Source organism: Vanacampus margaritifer, chromosome 1 (assembly GCF_051991255.1).
Source record: "Vanacampus margaritifer isolate UIUO_Vmar chromosome 1, RoL_Vmar_1.0, whole genome shotgun sequence".
Classification (NCBI taxonomy): Eukaryota; Metazoa; Chordata; class Actinopteri; order Syngnathiformes; family Syngnathidae; genus Vanacampus; species Vanacampus margaritifer.
This window is the reverse complement of record NC_135432.1, coordinates 56958254-56964613: the sequence shown is the minus strand read 5'-3', so window position 1 is coordinate 56964613 and position 6360 is coordinate 56958254.

Below are 6360 nucleotides of genomic sequence, written 5' to 3'. Positions count from 1 at the left end.
TGCTCTCTCTTTATTAGATTTTTTTTTACATTTTAATTCAATCAAATTATCCACTGTATGTCTACTCACTTTGAATTGTGTGAATTGTAAAATTAATAAACACATAAATGATAATAATAATAATAATAATTATTATAATAATAATTTATATATTTTTAATTCAATCAAATTATCCATTGTATGTCTGCTCACTTTGAATTGTAAAAATAAATAAAAAAATAATAAGTAATAATAATAATAATAAAAATACATTACAGAGGAAGACGAGACCGCCTCTTCCTTGCAGGCTGTGTTGGCTCAGTGGACAGAGACGCCTTCATGGTGATCTATCTGTGTTTTCAAAGGTGCAATCACTGATAGGGTCTCGTAAGACCACTCACAGTGTTTGCACTATAAATATGGAGTGACAACAAGCAAAACTGGCCAAAATGATATATACAAGTAGAAGTGGGTCCCTTTGCTGCCGGGCAGTCATGACAAGAGCTCACTTACTCTCTTCTTCCACTTTGTAGTAACCATGTGTTTAGAAAAAAAAACAAGTTATTGGGTGAAGTCTTGGGAAAGGTTGCGAGATTGCAAAAATTGTGAAGTTTTCCTGAAACTTATTAAAGGGTGGGACATGGGCCAAGAAACAACACTTTACATTTTGGTGTTGATAGATGTACAATACAGTGTAGGATTTTGTTCTCACTTTTTGTTAACGTTGCAAGATTAAATTTTATGAAGTGAAACCACTAGAGCTGAATACAATCCAGAAAATTGGTAGCATTTCTCCACATAGCAAATAATCAGCTACTGCTGGAGTAATTTGGCAACATGATGCGGGAGTGGTTCGCACATCTGTCTCACAGTTCTGTGGATTTGTGGCAACACTGTTTTTTTTACTGCTTTAAATAAGAGTCGACTTGACAAGATCGTTCGTCTTGTCTTCTCGATTCCTTCTTCATCTTTAGATACTTTTGTTGAGAAAAAGAGGTTTATGTTTGATCTAATCTGAATTTCTGTCTGAAAAAAATATATCAGTCTGTGTGACAAGATTGAGTTTTATGCTGGAGGAATGCATATTTGAAAGTGTTGACCCAATGTGTGTGTGATTGTTTTGGATTGAGTTTACTGTTGATTGTTTAGACATGGTGAGGGATATAAAATGATTCAACTCCACAAATGTGGTTGTCAAAGTGTGGTATGCGTACCACAAGTGGTACAGGGGGCAACCTCTAGTGCAGGGTTGTCTAAATGTTTTTCTCACATACAGAAAAATGAAATTTTGTAGTTATTTTTAACAGTTGTCAAAGGTGAAAAAGCAAACAGTTTAGGATTTTTCATGATTTTGGGTTGGACGCAGCCCTGCATCCCACTAGACGGTAATGAAGATGATCATTTTAAAAGCAGTTTTACTTGAGGAGCTTAGTTAACCATTAATGTGATATGTTCACAAATCAGACCTCGACACAGAGAGCATAAAGTTGAGAAAAACGTTTTTGTTTCTGAAACCAAAATGAGGCATTACAAAGAGAAATGTGGTTACTATTTATTATTATTATTAGTTATTGTCAGATGCATCACACCCACTTTTTCAACACCCACACCCAATGATCCCTAGACCATAGTTTGGACATCACTGCTCTAGTGGTATGCAAAGGATTCACAAAGTACATTCAGTTGAATGAAACTTTCAAGGTCAATGCATTTTAATTGACTTTTTAGGAACTGTTGGTTTGAAACATTTATTTAGATGCAATTTATTTAACTTTTAATAAAAAATTTTAATGTAATCATTTTCTAAGTACAGTCTTTTTTTTAATTTTCCCATATTAATATGCTGTGGTAATGTTTAAACTGTTATAGTGGTTTACAAAAATATGAAATGTACTTTTTTAGGATTAAAACCTCTGCCTCATTCTTCATAAACATTTCCAATCCAACTATATTTATAAAGCACTTTGTCATAAATATTAGTCTATTAAACAACTATATTTTTTAGTTTATCATGTATGATGTTGGTACTGGGAGAGCCAACTATTTCTTAAATGGTCTTTGGTGTAAAAAGTTTTAGAACAATTAGATTAGATAGATTAAGTCGATTAAAAAAATGAAAATAATATAATCTATCACAAAATATGAAGACCAAAACTTCTTACTTTTTTTTTTTTTTTTTTTAATCTTGGGGTGTCAGCTTGTCCACTAACAACGTCTGTCACATTCTGGAGGTTCTCTTGATGTTGTAAGGAGCATATTGGCGGCTCTCTGGAACAGGATTGCCAAAGTAAGCACATTTCCTTTCTACTGTTGACCCCTGATTTTCACAGATTGCCAAGTAAAGAGTACACAGATGAACATCATTAATGACGTCCATTCATCATTGTTGGAAAGGCTTTGCTGCGCTGCACTGTGGGGCCCTCAGGGGGAAGGTGGAGAGCCCTCTTGAAGGATCCCATTAACTAACTTTGAGGGCTGCTAGTGGACGTGTTCATTAGTCTCATTGGCTGATTAAAATGATTTAATTGAGTAAGGGCCAGCAGATTGAGGGGGGTTTAAAGTTCAACGTGGCTGTGCTTACAGTACTATGTTTGAGCACCTGGACACCCAAACAGGACATGACAATATTCATTGATAGGCTGTGAAAAATCAAGCCATATTTCAAAAAGTTGCTAAATAGGAAGTGATTCAAGCATGAATACAAAGCTGCTTACTGTTGCCTAAGGTGATTAGCACATGTTCATTCATAAAAAAAAACATAAAATCCCGGTTGAGCTTCCACGCTGCTTTGCCGTATTTGTGTCCCAGACAGTTGTTTTGTTCCAGGCTTGTCAGGTGTCATCCTGTTTTCATGGCACGTCTGTTCCATGTGAGAGCATTGTTTCATTTTGTGGGAAAGCCTGCAGTCAACATCTGAGCAAGGAAGGTATTTTGGTCAGGAGGTATTATGAGTCACTCATTGAGTCAATGGAATCTCCAGATAATAGTAAGTGTGATGCAGCTGTGCAGTATGTCATTGACGGCATCTGTAACCTTAGGGTAAACGTGTAGTTCTGGCCATTGGAGAAGGGAATCATATTAAGTGGATGGAATATCATTTAGTGGTCCAGCAATTCAATGCTTACAGAATAAAACAATCGCCGTTTAGCCTGGCCTGCAAAATCGATGAAAAAGAAAAATAACATGCAAAAAGTATTTTTAAAAAAAGCTCTTACGGGAGTGAGTGGGAGAAATTCATGTATAATGTTATGCTACACTGTGTAAAATATTAGTAGTAGGCTATATATGTGATATTAAACAATAGATTAAGTTGCATACGTCCCTAAAGGCCCAATTACTAAATGCACAACAGACCATTAAGCCAACCTACCAGGTAGTCTGACAGCAATCAACTAAACAACATGAATGGCTAAATACAAACTATAAAAGCATATAGCCTACATTCATCTTTACTTCACTTACTTTACTGCAAGGGGTGTCCGAACTACGGCCCAGGGGCCATTTGCGGCCCACCATCCTTCTTTCTTTTTTTTTGCGGCCTGCTGCATATTGTAAAAATATTTGACAGGGCCTAAGCTTGCCAGCAAGCAGAATTCTCGCGGGATTTGTTCATATATATATATATATATATATATATATATATATACTGTAGAGATTTTCAAAATATGCAGATACAATTATACTATTTCTGACTAAAATAACACAATTACTCTCCAAAATGCTGTAGTGAAAAGACAAGTATATTTTAGGAACTAAAATAGTTTTTCCCACTTTCTGCTCTGTGAAAAGGGGGATTAAAAAAAAAAATCACATTAATGATTCTCAAATAGTGTAGTGTTGACAAAAAAAAAGGTAATCTTACTACAGTTTGCTCTTGTTTTGGTTTTGCATGTGGAGATGGCATTCGGCTGATGTTCATGCAGGGACGGACTTTGTCTAGTGCAATACAAGGGCAGGGGCCACTCCCAAATCTTGAAAAATCCTTACTATTTGCATTATCATCTTTAACAGAAGGCTGGTATGTAGCAGTTTATCAAATTAATCAGGAACTATATATAATTTCTTACTTGATTAATTTTAAAGGTGTTTAAAGGTGTATTCAAGGATATTTTGTCACTGTGTCTTCCGGTTGGATCATCTTAACGATTGGTTCTCGATCGCGTCAATCAATTTTCCATAACAACGTCGTGCGCGCTCGTTCCTAGCTGCATATGCGCACTTTGGGTGTTTGTAGCATGTAGCCGTTGAGCTTCGGATTCAGCCATTCGTCGTTGTGGCTCCACCGATCTCACCGCATACTTTAAAAATGGCTGAAAGCCGTCTAAGAAGTGAGGCCGGCAGCAGAGAATGATGAAGATGATGATGAAACACGTTCTCGACATTTGATAGGCTTTGCACATTTTTAAAAAAGGTACGTTTGGCTTCTACTTGAAGACTGAGAAGATCCTTGAATACACCTTTAATAAATTAAAGTCAAAGAATTAAATTTTTTTGGGATGCAGCTATCCAACAAAAATTTTGTCATCCCTGGTTTATACTGAATTAACAGAGTTAAATAAAAATGCTCAAGTAGTGCAAAACCTTTTCTCTGAATACCACCCCACACAATAACTACAGTACATCCTGTGCATCATACTACTACGTCCTGTCAGCTAATATAACACCTGGACCACAGCAGGAGAAACGCTCTCAGAGGAAATTGTTGAGTGTTTGTTTGAGATAAAATTTCATCACGTCCACAAGCTTGCGGTCGCTCATGTCGGCCTGGAAAAACAGCGCTAAGAGTTATCGCCGGCTGTGTCAGTACCAGTGGTGTGCTTTCTAAATGAGGAGAGAGCGGTCGGGCTTGTGTCGTGGACGCCCCGCAGTCGGCCAGCAGGTTGTAACTCACGCCTTCGGCCATGTACTCCAAACTCCATTAAGAGGTCCCACATGTGGAGCACATTGGCAAGTTCACGGGTTGAGGCTGTAAAGTGGTGATTTGGCTTGGACTATTAAACAGACAAATTAGATATTTTTAACATCTCTAGTCATATAACAACCTTTCAAATTATGGTTCATGTAAATATAATGTGTGGGCTCTAGCAGGTGTGTTGCTATAAAGCGTCAGATTACACGGTAGGCCGACACATGCTTCCTTGTTAATGTAAAGGATTATTTTCATCCTCCTGACATGCTATTAAAAGCGATCAAGTACAGGTTAATGGAACTCCTTTTTTAATAGTTAAATTGACTGTTACTTTGATTAGATTGCAATTAAGTGGTGGCATGAGTTTAACCAGTCAGCAATATCCATTTCTGTATTTGGATGCTATGTATTTTTGAAGTGGACTCAAATTTGTTTATTCTCGCTCAGGATCTAAACCTTAGTAAAGTCATCACAGAAGTCAATCATTTTTAGTACAAACTACAAAGATGGATTTAAATATGAATCTAACTGAATTGACAGCTTGTTGCGTCATAACTGTTGACTTATATTGCATTCTTCATAAAAGAGCAAAATTAAAAGGATTTTTGGCAATGATGTGATAATAATCACACAAATTCTAATGATCTTTTCAATAAAAGGGAGAGATAATGGAAGGAACCCAGAGAGACAAAATAACTAATAGAATGTCAGGAGAGGAGTTCAGAGGAAGTAGTAAGTAGGCCGTGGCGTGTTAAGGTGAAGTTCATCAGTGCATTGTTGTTTACATAATTGGCAAGCAAGCAAATTGTGCACAAAGATTTATTTATCTGTGTTGAAATGCATCCACTCAAATACTGTAGCTTGTCGAACAAGGAAATGGGAGCAGAGCAGGGAGACTGAGGGCGTTGGGTCAGAGTTGTAAGGGAAACTAATAACTTGAAATAATAAATAATACAGCCGACTGATGGGAATTTGGCAGCCGTGCCATTTATTATCATCAGTTTAAGTGTGCGATGCTCAGAAATGACTGAGCTCATTGCTTTGTGGCTACTGTGCACTTGCTAGGACAGACGGTCTGTCTCATGACTCGTGACAATGTATACGTTATGTGCCTGCCATTGAGAGTCTGCTCTTGAAGTGCTGCTGCCAGGCGGGGGTGGAGACAACCGATCCCAGATGGTGCTCTGCCCAGAGGGGACAGACAATTGAGGACCACCAGAGTGGATAAAACAGTAACCCTTGTCCTGCAGCATGAACATGCACCATATTAATGATAACAATACTGACAAGGACATTTTCAATTATCAAAATAAGAAATGACCTAAGGTCTTTGTATCATGCAATAGAGCTCACCAATCCTTTCTCCAGAGTGGTCTTCATCTCATCGCAGCTACAGAAACCATCAATACTACACAAAATCACAATATAACAAGTGCCATGTGAATCATCTGGAGCAGTTAGAATCAATATTT